The sequence below is a fragment of the Emydura macquarii genome, unplaced genomic scaffold (assembly GCF_026122565.2).
Source record: "Emydura macquarii macquarii isolate MOO-44397 ecotype Brisbane River unplaced genomic scaffold, CSIRO-AGI_Emac_v2 contig_1253, whole genome shotgun sequence".
Classification (NCBI taxonomy): Eukaryota; Metazoa; Chordata; order Testudines; family Chelidae; genus Emydura; species Emydura macquarii.
The window spans coordinates 25,016,645-25,035,326 of NW_027131390.1; the positions used below are offsets into that span (position 1 = coordinate 25,016,645).

At 37.3% G+C, this 18,682-nt stretch overlaps 1 long non-coding RNA gene across 1 annotated transcript in view; it reads right to left on the bottom strand.

Moving 5' to 3' along the window:
• Positions 1 to 1,007: 1,007 nt before the first annotated feature.
• Positions 1,008 to 18,682, bottom strand: part of LOC137153228 (uncharacterized) — a 50,766-nt gene continuing 33,091 nt past the window's right edge. Inside the window, exon 3 of the long non-coding RNA XR_010919725.1 lies at positions 1,008 to 1,155. This is a non-coding gene — a long non-coding RNA (uncharacterized lncRNA). The remainder of the gene's footprint in view (positions 1,156 to 18,682) is intronic.

Sequence of the window (18,682 nt, forward strand, 5' to 3'; positions counted from 1 at the left end):
TACCCAGCTCCTCATCCTCCTGCCTGAAGTACCTTCTCATGTTTAGCCTCACAGAACTCCCTGCCCAGCTTCTTTGGATGACATTGCCCAACATTTCTATATTTTAATGCCACTATAAATAGTAAGCGGCAATTTTGTAATCAGTAAAAAAAATAATTCCCTTCAGGTTAACCACCCAGGCCAAATGAGCAAGATTCTTAACCCAAAATACTACATAAACTCCTGAAAAAGTTTGTTTCTGGGAAGAGGTATGTTTAACTTTTTAAAATCTCAAATATTTAGTACCTAATTATATTTTGCAACAATATCTGTAGTGTAACAGAACAGACTTACACCACCTGCCTTTTAGGGATCACACCTTAGGCAACCATGTTGCAGTGGACCATAAAGTATGATATGCACGCTCTTTTACATCCATTCCACTCCATATTTAAACACCACCTCAGGCCCTTCCCCCCATATTTGGTTTGATTGACCATTTTCTTATCTATCTAGGTACTTACACTGCCCTTATTACCATAGGGTCACAGTCATTAGTGGGTTTTATTTTCACAACACCCTTGTAAGGTAGGGAAGTATTATTCCAATGTTACAGGTGGGGAAATGAGGCACAGAGTGAATTAAGTGACTTGCTCAAGGTCACATGGGAAATCTGGAAAAGCAGGGAATTGAACATTGGTCTCCTGAATGCCTTATCCATTAGACCATCACTCTGACACTGTTGTCTTCTGATTTATGATCTTTTCCCCTTTCCTATATGAACTCCCTCTGATTGTTCTTCTCATTTGACTTTTTATTGCAATGGCCATTTAAGACCCTGATCCTGCAAAAATAAAGGCACATGCTTAACTTTACACTCATGCATCATCCCACTAAAGTCAATGGGAACATTCATGTGCATAAAGTAAGCATGTGCATAAATTCTGGTGGGATCAGGGCCATAGTGTTTTTATTATATTACCACAGAGTGCTCTGAGTGCCTGGGCAGGAGTGACAATTAAAAATAATATTATATATATTTCACAAAATGTTCCCTTGCATTTCAACAGAAAAAAATGCATAAGAAATTCCTTTATTGACATAATCCCTTTCTCATCAATCCACTATTCGCTGTAGAGGGAGAAGATAATTTTAAAGGCTCCGTTCCCGAGTTACCTGAAAGCATAAAAGCTCACTTGAATGTTATATATTAAAAACACAAATCACATTTTAATCAACTTCTTCCTTAAGTGTGAACTTCTAAAAAAAATTACTTTAATTGTGACCTTAGAAAACATTTTATACTGATGACTTGGACTTTTCAACTAAATAGCAATAATGCAACAAAAAACCCCAAAGCAATGAGCAATGTCACCTGAAGAGGCATAAATACTTCAGTTCTGTTTACAGTTTAATTTTTAAGGGAATCTATACACTGGTCAAAATGCTGGCAGGAAGATTGAAATTCAAGACAGAGAGAGATTCCTGACTCTGCCACTGGCACACTGTGTAACTCTGGACAAGTTAGGCCAAAATTTTTGAAGGTGGCCACTCACTGGATGTCTTCATTTTTGGACACCCAGTTTGAGACACATTTGGGCCTGTTTCCCAGTGGTGCTGAGCATCCAGAGCATGGGTGCCATTTCAGATTTGGGGAAGGAGGCAACTTTAACCATAATTCCAGGGGCTATTTAGGCACCTGAAAATTCTACGTCTTTTTGGCAAATAACAACTTAGAAATTAACTAATAGGAGCACTGTATCTAATTCTTATATAAAGAAAGAAAAAATAAATAAATATTAGACCACTCACATCTAATACTAACATGTTCTGACATCTTGTGTCAAGTCACTTAAGGGAGATTGTTAGGTTTAAAATTTTAATATATATTCTTACTTTGTTAAAAACTCTTGAATACAACAATTGCAGCGATAGAAAAATTTAGATTTCTTTCTATCATTTAGGCTACTTACTTTTTGCAGTTCACCAAGTTTGGAATACATCATTTCACCTTTGGAAGCATCCTACTAGGGCAAGACCCTGTGAGTTTATACTGCACCTGCCTGCGGTTATAGGGAGTGTCCCCATACTAACTACAATAATAGACTAGAAACTGACTTTAAACAGAATGAAACTGATACTTTCAAGTCACTTTCACAATATTGACAACCCCAAATAATCAAAAATCATGAGAGAGGATCACCAAAAATCGTAAGATTGGTTTAAAAATCATGAGATTATGTAAAAAGAATAGATTTGGTGTTCTTTTTATTTGCCTTCTGCTTTTTGAGCCTTTAGGATGCACTGAGGTCACATTTTGAAGCTTTCTCCACAGCCACCAGGGTTAGAAACTCACTTTTCCTTTAAGAAACAAGGCTGAAATCATCATATATCCACTGACTCCAGGAGCCGGGACTTTAAGGAAAATAATAATTATTATGAGACTCATGACAAAATCATGAGAGTTGGCAACACTGCTTTCTGTTTGTCATTTGTTCTGTTTAAAGGTTAGTTACTTTCCAGAAGGCTCTTAAACACAACACTACAGTGATTGAGTTGCAGTTCTCACAAGAGAATATTTAAAACCAAACACCAAGAAAATTTCATATTTTAAAGTTGAGAAAAAAATTGAGTTTTCTGAGGTATATCAGGGCCACCGCAGGCAGGAAAGGAAAATAAACAGGCACAGGAACACAGGGCAGCTCAACCTCTTGAAAAAAAGGTTGGGGGAATCATATTTTCCAGTCCTTAATCAGGTAAAACTTCTATTGCCATCAGTGCCCCCACTCACAGATATCTCACATCTCCCTTTTTTCTGAATGTAACCTTGGCTCAGAGGGTGTGGCTGTATTTCTTCTGAGTCTCCTATGTTCTCTCTTCAACATTCCCCTCCACCATCTCCCAGCAGAGGGATTCCTGTCTACAGGCTCATCTAAAGACTTTCAGATCCTTAATTTAATCGCCAGCCCTTTCTTATTTTAATAACCCTGCCTCTGTTTGTAAACAAAATACTGACTCCCTGCCCCAGGGACACAAGCTGGGAGCAGGCCCTCTCTTCTGCTGAACTCACATTCCACACTCAGGTTGCCTGGGAGTAGGACATGCGCGTTGATCAGACCCGCTGTAGAAAACTCAGGGGGGGTTCCTATTTCCCCCACCCCCATAAATGGTGCCCCTGATCCAGAGTTAACATGTACTTCCCCTGGAGTTGTGGAGACTCAGCATCTCTGACGATCAAAACCTTGGTGTCTCAAGTTTGGCATCCAAAAGTTGAGACACTCAATGTTAGTGGCCATATTTGAAAAAAATTAGCATACCTTGGTGTACGGCAGTTTACTCATCTGTAAAATGAGTGTAATAGCATTTAACCAGCTAGCTCAATTCACCCATGTTTGTAAAGCACTCTGAGAATCTCAAAGGAAAGTTATCATATACCAGTAAATGCACATTACTACTACAAACAATCCAGTTCAGGAGCTGTCCAGGTTAAGCTGCACATTTCCTTGCCTGGATATATTTATTTATTTATTATTTATGTACTCTAACGCTGTCCACAGCAAGGAACACTTTTTTCCCCCAGAAGTGCCAAATTCATCAGTACTTTTGTTTTACTTTTGCATGGCTAGTCCTAGGTCTGAACTTACATTGTGTTGTTCAAATGGCATTTTTTGGTTCTGACATCCATTACTATAAACATGTTTTTCTAGACTTGTTTTTCTATTCAATGTTTTATTTCCCTTACTAAAACTCCTGTCCATTTTCCTTTGCTTAAAGTCAGTGCTAACTTGAGATTTTTTTCCTTAGCCCACAATTCTTCCATACAAAACAGAATGACTTTTTAGTTCCAATGCTTATTAAGTTCTCTCATCTATTTCCATTTAGCTCCTCTAACAGCCTCTTTAGTCACACCTGTGCTAATTGATGAGTCTGGCCATGAACCTACTGCAGCCTATTGTTTGTAGGCTACTGACCTTTATTTAATGTCGCTTTAAGACCAGACAATTCTAGGGTAATTCCTTGTGTTATTGTTTTTCATTTCTCTGATGCTGTTCTGCAGGGGTAGTCTATTATTTTTTTTCAAGGTCCAAATGTTTTGGTCAAGGTATAGTCAAAGTCTAGACACCAGAGAAAATAATAAAAAATAACAACCATAATGATCATAATAAGTAAATAAAAAGATTTCAGGGTCTGTTCAAAAGCGTCTGACAATCCAGATTTGGTCCGCGATCTGCCTATTGACCACCCCTGCTGTAATGATTGCCAAGATACACTTGCCCAACATGTTCACAACTGAACTGAAAAAAAAAGAAAAACCACCCTAACAAAACCAGAAAAATCAAAGGCACATTTTGGAGTACAGGCCATACTTGAGCAGAACACACATAACTGAGCAGCTTCTAAGCCCTGAATCATCTCAAACAGCTTCAGCATCTCAGAAAGCCTTATAATGGAAACAGTAACCAACTCTTAACTATAGTGACTTGACAAGCCCTGATGTATTAATGTCCAATGTATTCATTCCCATTGAATCTGTTCAAGCAAAATAAAAACATGATGGTACTTTCTGCACTGGATCATAAACCAGCCAAGGCTAATACTAAGATATATTCTATCTATGAAAAATACCGTACATGCCACTGTAGTTAAACTGTTATATTCTAAAAGGCACAATTCTCAGAGTAGATATCAAGTAATTGTAAATGAAGGACTGAGGTCAAGGATGTTCCCTGCTAGAGATCTCACTGGCCTGACAAAACTTATTTGAACCTCTGCCTATGAAACAGGGACATCATGTCATCGGTTTACTCAAGGGTGTTCAACTGGCAATAGCAGAAGGATTAGTTAGTTAATTAATATAGATAACTGAAACAATAGTATACATTCATAAAGAGGAAGCTGAAACCAAAAAGGATTAAGTGTCAGAGCTATTCCACCGGGGGGGGTTGGACTTTTTGGTCCTCCTTCAACACTATTTTTACGCAGAAGTACATTAGTAGATTGGATGTAGGAAGAAATAAATTGCCAATAAATAACCAGTGATAAGGAGTGAGAATCAAATAAACATTTACCACTGACAACCAGCTTCTAAACTGTAAGAGGGATGAATGGATGGATGGATGGATACTATTCGATTTGATTCGATAGCCATTAGAGACTGGATTTGCCATAGGCAGTGTCTGGTGCTTTATTATGCATGGTGGTATATGTTCTTTTCTGCCATAGAGCTCCTATCCAAAAGCACTCTTATTAAGCTCTCCCATCCCCTAAACCTCTACCACAAAGGATGCTGTCATAACCAAGGCTGTACAACAAGGATCATTTATACATCTGACAAACTTTAAACCCCCAAAGAAAGGAAAAAGGAAGCAGTAAAGCTCTCTGAAGAGCTCTTTGGTGGAACAAGCAGAATTATGAGCAGCAGGAGAAATATGAGTAATTAAGACAACAGTATATCTATATCTTACAGCTGACAGAGTGAAGCTGCAAGTTAGCTCTGGGCAAGGTGTTAGCAGAGGAAAGAAACGAGCACAATGTTTCTAATGTTATTGTTGAAAAGTCAGCTCTGGAAAAGGGCTAAAGGGACAATTTCATTAAAAAGAAGGGAGTAGATTGGCTTAAGAGAGCAGTTAGTTGCAGACTTGTAACTTTAAAGAAGCAGGTCAACAGATATCTATAACAAGACAAGCAATCATTCTAGGAGTCAGCTAATGTGACACTTTTACTGTTCTTAAAAAGAATGATCGTAAATGATTTATCAGTGGGTTACACAGAGAAGCAGAGCTGAAGAATTGCTCTGCAACACAAGATAAAATACTAGAATGGATCTGGATTACGAGAAGCAAAGACCCAACCCTTCTGAGCTGAACAGTTTGGAAGCGTTTGGGAGTCAACATTTACACAGGGTTACTCCACAGTAGTACCTGAGATACGTCATGTGTACAGTACAGTACCTGTCCTATGCCTGAAACAGCACATAACTGTGATAACTCAGGTACCAGTAACAGAGGCTATTTGTGGACTGATTAATCATAACACCTGTATATATATCAGCTATATATAATGAGCCAGATTCTTTACTGTTCTGTAGCTCCTTTACACCAATCCATATACTCCCCCATCCTCATCTCCCCCACCCACACACACTCTTTCTTTCAGCCCCTACCACAGGGTGTGCTCCAGTTGGCATAATGGTTCTTTGTGACTACGACAGCATAGTTTATAGCAGCCCAGAGGCTGTGTTTTCCATCTAGTATAGATCAGTGAATTAGAGCAATACTTGAGCTTAAACAATGCACAAAACCAACACAGTTTGTCACCACAAGGCAGCTTTTGCTCATGATTGGAGTAGCAGGTATGAGATACACGTGAGAAAACTATGGGCCATGTCCTTAGTCCCTATGTAAAGTATGAATGGAAGGGAAGCCCTTTTGTGAAAAAGAACAGTAGATCCCACAATCATACAGAAAAATTATATTGTCTACGCAGTTACCTGGGGCCAGCAGCAGTACAAAAGGATCAGATACACAGACATACAGAAACAGAAAGCCCAGCCCGGACCGGATGCACAACATTCGGCTCACAATCAAACCAGTGTAAATCTGTTGGCGAAACCTCAGTGGAGTTACTCAGATTTACCTCAGTGTAACTGAGAGTAGCATTTGTCCAAGTGACGGCCTTAAGTGTGCATCTCCCAGCCCCCAGCAGCTACTGTTATTATTCCTATCATAGTAGCATCCAGAGGTCCCAACCCCATTGTCCTGGCCACTGTACAAACATTTATGCCACCCTTCCAAGGAAACAGGAAGTTAATAATCTTCTGACTAGCATTAACTTACTTGGACAAATCCATGCAATGCATGTTTTCCATTGGAGCATGCCAGAGAGAGAGTTCCCTGCTTCCTTCCCTTTTCTGCTTTGCCACACTCCCTTTCTAATATGGCAAAGCAATAGCAGGGATAAATCATGGAACACCCTGACTTTTACTTATTTTGCTATGGGAAGTATACTATGTACAGAGTCCCAGGCCATGGTTTGTTGCTAAAAACTGCTCTCTTCTGTATCACCTAAAGTAAGAGATCGTATGGAAACCTTCACAGCACTTTCCTGCATTCATCTGGGGGGTCTAGCATTCTGCAAATGTTCACACCACAAAATCTAACAGCTACATAAAATGCACCCTTACATTAAGCATATAAATTAAAATGGACATACAAAATCCTGCTTTTATCTTGCATATTTCCAGTACACATATAAGGTATCATCCTTCCTCTGTTCCTGCATACAGCACCCCATCACATCTGTGCTCTGACTGAGGGCAGAAGAGTTGACAGCCCTTAAAAACTTGAAAAACAGCACTCCCATTTCTCTCTTTCTTGAGCACTAATATGCATTTAAAATTAGAAAAAAATGACATTAACATTTTGTTGACATCCTGATGAGTTTACTTACTCACTTGTTCCACAGAGCTATTGTTTCATAGAAATGTAAAATGTGTAATATGCTAGTACACCAAACTGTTAACTTGGGGTGAAATTCACCCCTATGCAGAATAAGGCCAGTGGGACCGCTGAAGTCCTATGTAACCCTATTTTGTATAGGGTAAATGTAACCTTTAATAGAAATATTCAAATTACTTGGATTATATGTTATTGAAGTTGGAGCTATCAAATAATCCAGAGGTTTGTATTATTAGGAATATTACTGATAGCATTACTTTGATGTAGGAAGAGAGAAAATTAGGGAAATAAAGTACAGAAAGACTCAAGTCCTCAGCTGGTATAAACTGAGAAAGCGCCATTAAAATCAACAGAGATATGTTAATTTACAAGAACTGAAGATTTGGTCTCAAGTAGTTAATACTTTCAGTCGTCAAGAGTAAAAAATATTTGAAAGCAGAGTTAAACTATACTGGAGATATTTGGATCGGTAATTTCTTCCAATGTACAGGCAATCTGCCAGCAGTGAGGATATTGGGCTGTTTATTCAGATTTTCTAACAGCTCCATCCAAAAGAAATGATTGAGTACTTACAGAATTAGACTTTTTTCACAATGTAAACTCTTTACAGTTTTAGAACGATTTTCAGAATAAAGCATTTTTAAAATGCCCTGTGCCTTTGCATTTTCACTTTGATCAGCTCTGTTCATGTTATAGTTCAGAACATGATGTGATGTAGCCACATGATGTAGTTAATAATCCTGCCAAAAATTACACAATAAAGCCCAATGACCTGGAAAAAGTATTTTGTTGTGAGTACCACATTCTCCTCGGACTTCTTACTCTTTCAGATTTTTTAAAACTATTTTAATTGATTTTTTATTTCCATTAAATTTATTTTGCTTTAGTTTGAGGTTAGCGCTATTTGCTCATTACAAAATCCTATTGAAACCAATGGCAATCTTGTGTGAATAAGGAATGTTGTATAAGAACCTTAGATGACAATAGTTAAAACATCTTTTGGAAACTGTTTCTTAGGGCTTATCTTCACTTACCTCGGAGATTCGGCAGCAGTCGACAGGAGTTATGCAAACTATGCAAAAAACGTGCGTAACTCTCGATGACTTCTGTGCTTCCGTTCTGCGCGCCGTCTTCACTGCACTGCGCCGACGGGAACTGCATTCCCATCGATGCAGCGCTATGCTACTTGAGAAGGTGGTCTTAATACGTTGATTTCTGGATCGACTGAGCGGGTCTTCGCTGACCGCTCAGTCGATCTAGAGAAGTCGATCTGACGGCGGTGAATTTGCCAGCGTCAGTGAAGACATAGCCTTAGTATCTAACCCTAAAAGGGCCAGCACCAGTAATAGCTGATTTTGCACAAAGTTTGGAGGGGAGAGAGCGTGGTCTTTCATAGTCTTTATATTACTATTCTGATGCAAGCAGATAGCTGCAAAAGTAAGTCGTGCCCATGATAAAAATATTCTGGCTGCCTTAAGGTGAAGTGAATTGCACAATACAAAAGGCTAAATCCTGCCACTCCTTATGCATCCAAATGATGCATGAAGAGCTCCATTGACTGGATGGGACACAAGTACACACACATAAGTAAATGTTTACAGGATCTGGCCCTAACTATTTCTGGATGCTTTTAGTATATTTTATTTATAAAGCAGCTTATATTCTACCTAAAACTATCTCTAATTCTTCTAATTATTGCTACCCTCCCCCTTCAGCTGGCGTAGAAATACTTAATTTCAAGCACTAAAAGTGATTAAATTTGGTGCATTTCCAAGTTATATTTTAGCAATGCATTACCTCCTGAATTGCTACATAAATATTAATAGACAGAATGATATGAAACTTTCGCCCCGAGTGCCCTTGGAGAAACAGAAGCATAGCCAGGTTAGGAAGTGATTTTGTCCAAGGTGACAATACCAGCCCTTAGTCCTAAACCACCAACTCCACCTTAGTGAAAACACTCTGTCCATGCAGTTCTCTCTAGTATATCTGAGCAACATCTCAAATCAATATGGTCTTTGAAATGTGTTTCAGAATTTCATTGTTGCTCTCTTCACTTCATAGGATGTGCAAATCCTACAGACATTACGGGCCCAATCCTCATCAGTTGTAAATCAGCATAGCTCCATTGAGTCCAACGGATTTGTATCAAAATTAACCACAGTAGTGACTTGTGCCACAGAATACTTTTTACTGCACATTTTCTTTGCGGGTATTTTCCATACTAAGTACCTACAGGCTAGTTATAAAGTGATTATCAGTATTAATTTCATATCTGTTTTAAGATCTCACAACAGGTCACAACACCAATGGCTATCATTTCAAAAATGCTGAGTAAGCACTGACCCAATTCAATGGGATTCAAGTGTGCCCCAACACTTTTGAAAATCAGGCCACTTATTAAGATACTTAAATATATAGACTTACAGGCCTAACCTCAGGGACTCCCTCTTGAAAACCTTGATCAATGTCCTGGGCCATGGTAAAACATGCTTGTGTTTTCTTAAGATAATGATGCTATTGACACTTATCACCACTAGACTAGTGCCTCAGCTGAAATCTCAAGACACTAGCAGCACGAATGATACTGAGAAATGTTTCTGTCACTTACGCCCATAAACTTTCTCCTTGTATTCACAATGCTGGTTGGTCAAGGCTAACTGCTGAAATAAGGGTTAAGTTTCTTCAACTTTCACCAAGTTAGAGAGTTCTAAAAGTTTAATCACAAAGGACGGATCTGAGCCATAATGAACCTTAGTGAGCAGTTTGGTAGCTTAAAGACAAGTGTTTTCATTTACATTCTTTATAGGCAGTGCTCAAATAATCATAAACCATGTTTAGGGAGGGAAATATTTCAGTCGGGGAGGGGGCTGGTCTATATGACAGAATAAGAGGAAAATGTAACTCACAGTTTAAAAATTAAATCTGATGACATTACCAGAAATGTTGCCAGAAACAGAACAGAACAAGAATTCATTATTGTTTCAAAGTTAGTTTATCATAAATCTGCCCTATGACACATAATAACTAGTAATGTTTTGAAGGTTATGTGATAGCAAGTTCAACAGTGTAGGTGACTGACAATGTGAGCTGCATGATAATGAGTCCCGAGGGAAATCAGGCTTTAGGATGCAGGGTGAAGCATCCATAGGCTTTTATTCAAATGGAAAAACATATTCAAAAGTTTATTGTTTATCTCATAAGAACATCAAATAATACACAGTCCTTCAAATCAAATGTATAAAGCACACTAGAAAACTGTTTGTTGGAGAAAAACATTGGCTGATTGGTCCAAATTCAAAATACCTAATAGCTTGTATATTGAAATGCATGGAATGACTTTGATATAAGGGGGATTTACTTTTGGTGCATTTGCTCTGTTACAGAACTATGAACTAAAAGGCATAGCAAGTCAATTTGGTCTTGCATCAGAAACAAGAAAGAGGAGCCTGAGAGCATTTAAATAGTTGTTTTCAAATCTTCTGTATTTCAGTACAATAGAGTTCTTTAAGTGTGACAAATATAAATTGCACTCATTCTGAATTTAATTTTAAAAGTATGTCAGCAGCAATTAATTAATTCTTAGTGTACAAACTAATTTAAAGCCAATAATGAGAGAGAGCTTTTATTTTTCAAGAAGGGGATGCAGTATACATCACACGTGAGGAGTAACATACCCCACCTCTGCAGCTAGTTCAGCACCTGAAGAATGGGCCTGATCTTGCCCCCATTGAAGTCAATGGTAGTTTTGTCACTGCCTATAATGAAAGCAGAATTGGGCCCATTAACTGTGCTGGAAAAGTATGTAAGACAGAACTTTTATATATAAATTCCCAGCATCTCAAATGCCAAGGTCAGCATGCATTCCAAACCCTTAACTACACAGCTACTGGCAGCCTGCCACCCAGCCTTACGTAGTGATATAGAAACAACCACAACATGACCCTTCATTCTGAGCTGTCACTTCATACTGGAACATTGGGTCAGTTACCTGGTATCTTTTTTCCCCAGGCACTGTAGATTTGCAACTTTAATATTTCTGCTTATCTCAAGCACATGCACGTTTTTACTTGAAAAAAAATTGGTGGAAAATATATTGTGCTTAATGATTGTCATTGAATATGAGGATTTCATGTAAAAGTATATTAAAGAATTTCCATCTAGAAGGAAATATCTGAGACATTAAAAGTAATCATATGTGACTCATGCAATTTAGGTGTATAACCATACCTGTCAACCATACTAGTTCCCTACTTTTAGCATAGTTTCATATTCTTTTTTGTGCACTGAGAGGCTGTTATTTCATAATGTATTTTGGTCATTAAAAGCAAAATTAGTCTACTTACAAAATGTTTTTCAGGGACCAAAATCCATTTTCTCTGTCTTTCTACATTTCCCTCTTTATAATGCATCACTCACTTTGTTACATATCCTATGCCTGAGTGGTGAAAAAAGTTAAGCATATTTTACCTCACTCTGCAGTCTCAGTTCATAATATTATGATAGTTTTTCATAAATTGACCTGGGATTGGTTTACTAACACACTATAAATTACAAACATCCCCAAAAATCCAAGATTCTCTATTTACAAATAACAAAATGCTGAAATGTTCTTACTTCTTATATGTGCTAAGTTATCCAATTAATGTTAATTCACTTAATGTATTGGTATATATTTCAACATGCAGTTTAAATATTATTTTAAAAACCTAAACTTTGGAAAAACAATGACTCTCTGACATGCACCAAACGAAGAGGGAAAAATAGTAATGTTTTTAAGCTACTCTTATCCTTACATGGAGTTATTACGTAGAAGGACAATTCAAACCAAATGCAAAAGTCAACACATTTACAAAAGGTTGTAAAGAAAATATATTTGTCATAAATCATGGGTAATTGTAATTTTCGATTCATTCTTTACAAAATGTAATATTATCAGTTATTTATCTTCTTAAAATGTTTGACAGCAGAATATTCAGATAAAATTTGAACCACATTAAAGTACAGAAAATTATATAAACCTGGTCATACAATTATGAAGTTCAAATGCAAATTTGAACAGCTTCTTAGATACTGTTTCCTATTTAGTATTTTATTTGTATTAAATTACTATATATCTTAAAACAGTTAGCTAGAAATTTATATTTCTAAATTGAGTTCTGCCTGGTGCTGTAATATCAAAACATGCATGAAGCAGTATACTTGTTTTCCTATCATACGTAAAGCTTCTGTATGCTAGTTATCAGAGGTATTCACAGATATACACAGAGCAAGTCTATTCTGGGTCCTTCCTCTGTGTGGTCTTTTAGAACTGTCGTTATCAGCTTTCTGTTTATTATTGTGCTCAGTTTAAAGGGAATTTGCCAAGTGATCCCTGGACTCCAATCTTTAGGTCTGTTGTCAGGACAAATTAATTTCTGTGGAAACCCACTGTGCCTCAGATACCATCTAGGAAATGTAGGATTAATGGAGTCCCTGCACAACAAGCTCTGTAGTGTAGCTGCTGGGGGAGGGGAGCAAGTCTTGTGAGGAAGTAGGAAACAACATAAATAAAGCCACCAAGTTGTTGTGGTCGGGTGGGGAGTGGGTTGTTTTTGTTTTGGAGGAGTGTTAAATGACAAACTCACGTTAGTAGTAATACAAAATATAATACAGTGACACAATATAAACCGGCAACTTTGTGGCAATGTCTCTGTAAATAGAAACAATGCAAAAATGTGGGATCCAGGTCTAATTATCAATATTTATATTTTACAAACCAAGCCCATCTCTTCAGTAAATGAAAACAGGATATATAAAAGAAACATTCTGCTATGAATCTCACAAGAAAATAATGAAACTGCAGTACATGATCATTTAGAACAGAGATATGAAAACGGGATTTGTTATGGTGTCAGATCATTACTACATTAACTGACAGATGAGGATTTTTCCATATCTTATTGTTGTTGTCTTATTGTTCCATATCTTATTGTTATTGTTGTTGTCATCAACTTTTCTTGCCTCTTGAAGTAAATACACTTGGAAAGTGACTGTCCTATTAGCCGGATATGTTTTTTATACAGGAAAGAAAAAAAGTAAGACAGAGCTGTTAACAGGTAAAGCAATGCTGGCCTTCATGTCTTGCCTTTGTCCATACTCTATAGCTAGAAGCCTGAAAGTTGTGACAACAAGAAATCAGTATTTTGATATGTTGTTTATTTTCTCATTTTCAGTTGGAGGACTCTTTTCCCATGGTTAGAGATACAGGATTGTACTTAGTAAATTGAGAATTTTTATACTATTCTTTTCTGCAACAGAGTAAATCAATTGAAAATATATGAGACCAAGATACTGGAAACATAGGGCCAAATTCTATGCTGAATTACACCTGGTGAATCACAAATAAGTAAATTGTAAATCAACCCAGAATTTGGCCTACAGTGTATTCTAACACCTGATCGATTACAAAAGGGATATGAAAAGTACCATTAATTTAAGGTCAAAAGATGTAAGCAAAATGTAACTCCACAACACAACACTGTCATGATATTAAACTGTTAGAAGAAGCTTGCTGACACCCATTTAGCTTTCCCACATCCAGCAGCATACATTTCAATGCCCTTTTAATATCTTATAAAAGTGACAAATGATGAGGCCACACCGGAGAGCTCCTTTAACATACCTCTCCAATTTGCAAATACCTAAATGTATGTTTCGTTTCCTTAGAGTGCAAAATAGGAGCAGTGTGGGAGCTCATTGGTTTGAATGTGGTGCCACATATTCTTCGGAAGAACAAGGCTGCACATTTTGGTGGTTATTTTGTTAATCCCACCTTCACCAGCATGTGGCACCGAATTATTTACACTAAATATTCCAAATGATCTTATTTCTCTCCCTAACTAAAACCTATAGATTAATCTTGAAAGACTTCTTATATGCCACTTTTTTTTACTATTACCCAGAAATTCAATTAACTCCAAAATGACCAAAACAATTATCTTCAAGAAGTACATGTGATTTGGATAGGTGTAAACTCTGGTGACTACAAAACACACACACACATACAGTTTTAAGATTAAGTATATGTAATGATAATAATAATAATAATAATAGGCAAATATTTTCAAAATACCTTTCTCATTCCTCCTACAGTTGCATCCCCTGTTTTATGTTGTGAGAAAAAGAAGTTTTAAATCGTAGCTGTTCACACATTGGATATGATGTATTTATTCCCAATGAACATATTATTCACAATCACAATGGAACCAATTCTTAATTGATGTAAACTGGCCTAGCTCCATGAAAGACAAAGGCACTAGGCAGATTTACACTACCTGAGGATCCGGCCCAATTAATGCATTGCATACATACCCCGAAACAGTAACCAAGAACCAATACATAGAACACCTAAATGATTTATGTGTGAATAAAAAGGTTAAAATTGTAGAGAAAAACTGCACAAAGAATGGGAGGCCGTTAATAAGTTTACAGATAATAGGCCAAATTCTGGCTGCTGGTTATGCCCAGGCACATGTCAAAAAAACCTGTTGGGGTGGGGGAGGGGAGGCAGCAGGAGCAGCAGCTTCTGATTCCCACAACCTTGCTTTATAAGCTGTTCACAACAGGAGCTGTGCAAGGATGGTCCAGGGTGGGGCCATGGAATCAAGAGGCATGGTCCGTATATTTGTGCACATACACCTACTGGCAGTAATAACTGCAGAACCCCACATTCAGACTATTCCTGTCACTAGCAGGGAGGCTGTGTGTTGGGCCACTGCCAGCCAGAACATGGGAACACATTAATGCTGCTTTAACAATGTTAAAATGGGCCTGGTTTTGGATCAAATGGTGCAATACAGAATTTGGCCATGAAGAAGCCCATTTTAACTCAAATCTCTAAAAGAAACTTCAAGACATCTTAAAATTCCCCTGTGAGCATAAACCTTTATACAATCTTGCTCAGAGAATTGGAATGTTCAAACTAGAATATTAAAATATGACTAAAACCATCTGAATAAAAACCATTCTACACACCTCTTGCTAAAACACATTGTGTAATGGGGTTGTCAAACGCTGGTCACCACAGAAAAGACAACATTTACCAATTGTTATCACAAAGAATTAGAAATATCCGTAATATCTAATTTACTTCCAACTGTTAACTTCTTACTGATGACCTCTGTATATGCATTAATAGTACAATCTCCAGGTCATGCACTCTGTATAGGAGTTCAGCTTGCATCATTACCATACCAGTATAATCAGAAGGTAAATTGTATCTTTATATGGCTGTAGATGACTTCAGACATTATGCAAAGTAATTCTAACATCCTTTCAGGGATCTTTTTCTTAGAACAGTGTAGACTAAATCTCATAAGCCGGATCCTCAGCTGGTGGTACATTAACAATTACACTGATTTACACCAGCTGAGGGTCTGGCGCCATTTATTGTTCATAATCCAATAAGAATCCATTGGCATTTAAACCAATATCCTACATATTTATTATCTGTAGTGATCTACTGTATCACGTGCTGTTCTTTGCATAGAGACTTTCCCACCTAATGTTTGATGCACACAGTTGGACAAGATTCCTGGAACACAGCAACTACTGCAGTGCTTTCATTAAAAGACAATTCTGGGGACTTTAAATGCCCAAGAAATCCACAGTCCCTTTAATTCTAATTACTTTGCAAATAATTTTAAAGACAGGATTAATCATATGACTTTTCTAAACAAAATATAATCAGCATGCTACAAATCGTAATATACAAAATATATACCATGATTACAGCTCAGTCCCTGGTAGAGGCTGGTCTGCACTACAAAATTGCTGCAAACATTTGTACTTTAAGAAAGTAAGTGAAGGACAGAATTGGGGCAATGGTAAATTGGGATTTCAGAGTAACCAAGCGTTCGGTATTACCAGTTTAGTAAAACATTTGTGCCTTCATTGAAAATAATAAAGTGCAAATATGTATATAAGGAACGCAAATAAATAGGCTTCTTACAGAAACTCATCACTGGTAATAAGAGTAACACACTCTTTTGTGCCCAGTGAAATCCTGTCCTGTACATTTACACACATTTTTCCCTCTGCCTTGTCACCACAACCCCAAAAGATATTCCCCAAAGTGTAAGTCATTGGAGCAGGTGATGAAAGCTCTGCAGGGTTTGGGGAATAGAATCTACTTCCCCTAGAGCTAGTCCAAAATTGGCAAAGAACTTTGTGAGAAAAATTTGTGAGAAAAAATTCTTGCCCTTTTTCCATCAAAATTTCAAAAATTTGGAACATTTTGATTAGCTCTTATTTCCTCAGCCCAAGGCAAGTTACGGGATGCAATGCAGTCAGCGTACAGCTATGCTCTTCCCTCCAAAGAAGGAGGTTAGGGCCACTGGATTTCTACATGCATGGATCTGCCTGCATTCCAAAATCTCCTTACATTGGCCTACTTAGAATATAATCTTAATGAAGAAAAAAATAATTAACAACGGAAGGGGGAGAGAGAAAGAAGTGAGGCTAAGAGGGAAGGTGACAAGGTGAGAAAGAGGATGGACTCATGAATCACTTGTATTTAGCTCTGCGTAGACTAGACAAGGCTACCAAATATAATGGAATTTCTCAGTGTTGCCCTGTATATATACTGTAAAATCAGCCATACAATAGAACATCCATGAAAGCTACAGTCCACTCTGATAACAAATGAGTGATCTCTCTAGAGTGCTTAAAGATTACTTTTCTGGGTATATTTTTAGTTAGTTTTATTTAGACACCCTCCCAACCCACACTTCAAATTATTTGCATTCCCAAATACACAGAGTGATGTTATGTCAAAGCCCACCTTACATGATTTATTGTATTTAATCAAAGGTCATTCTGCAGAAGTCAACTACTTTGGGGCACGATCAAAACATAAAGCTACAGCAGCTAGGATGTGTCAAAGTAACGCCAGCACAACTCAGAATCCTTAATGCTCAATCTATGAAACCTCTCTGGTGCCAATAGAATTTATTCATCATCTTAAAACATTTTGGCGATGTTACTCTGAAACTGACTGCTTTGTAATCTGCAGAATCGTTGTAGCCTTGTCGGTCCCAGGATATTAGAGAGATGAGGTGGGTGAGGTAATATCTCTTATTGGACCAACTTCTGTTGATGAGAGAGACAAGCTTTCGAGTTTACACAGAGCTCAAAAGCTTGTCCCTCTCACTAACAGAAGTTGGTCCAGTAAAAGATATTACCTCACCCACCCTGCCTTGTAATTTGTTTTCCATAATTTTCCCCACTCCATTTCCTTGTATAATAAATTCAATTCTTGTTCCTAATTAATATTCAGACTATGGAGAGGCTTAATATCTAAGTCTCACAAGCATGAAGATGGTAAGGTATGTAAAAAACCTCTGATTTTATCCCTACTTCCAGACTAGTGTCCCTGGTTATTGTAGGAGAAGTGAACAGAAGATTTGGTACACATAATTACATTAATTCAGATTTGGTCCCCTCTTCAGCACTAAGCTTTGATTTATTTTGAAATTTCTCTAAGCATATAATACTCTTCTCTGAACTAAATCTGAGATGTTAAATATTCCTCTCCTCAGTCAGGAATGTTGTTCCTAATATTTGAAACGAAGGTTAAAATGTTTACTATTTAACAGATGAACTTTGAATGTTTTCCAGACCAGTTTATGCGACATAGGATAATTAATAAGAGGCCACATAATAAGCCAAATCCTGAAGTCCCTTATTCAGGCAAAATTTCATTGAAATCAATGGGAGAGTCCCCTGACTAAAGAATTCCGGATTGGGCACTAAATCTCTCTGAAGGTCATAGTTTTCTGAAGCACAAGTCATGGTAAGGGATATTTTATCTGTATCTCTTCTTTATTGACATAGCTTAACTGCATATATTTATACATCAAGCAGACACATATATATGCTATATAGTTTACTAAAAATAAATTCAGAAGAATACTGTGGTCGGAGTAAATGCTTTCAAAAATCAATTCTAGACTGACAAACAAATTAAGTAGTATGCCCTTGTAATTGCACAGTAAACGCTCCTTTAGGAAACAGTGGAAATGTTTTATGTTTCAATAATAATTTGAAATAGTACAGCATATAAAAATGTTACAACATGGCAATAGTTAGGGAAGTTTATTTGTGTATAATTACAAGAAGGTTTAAATATAGGACTCATTCAGTTTCTTTTGGATGCTGTAATATTAAAATGCATTTCCAAAAGAATATATGGAGTACACAACACA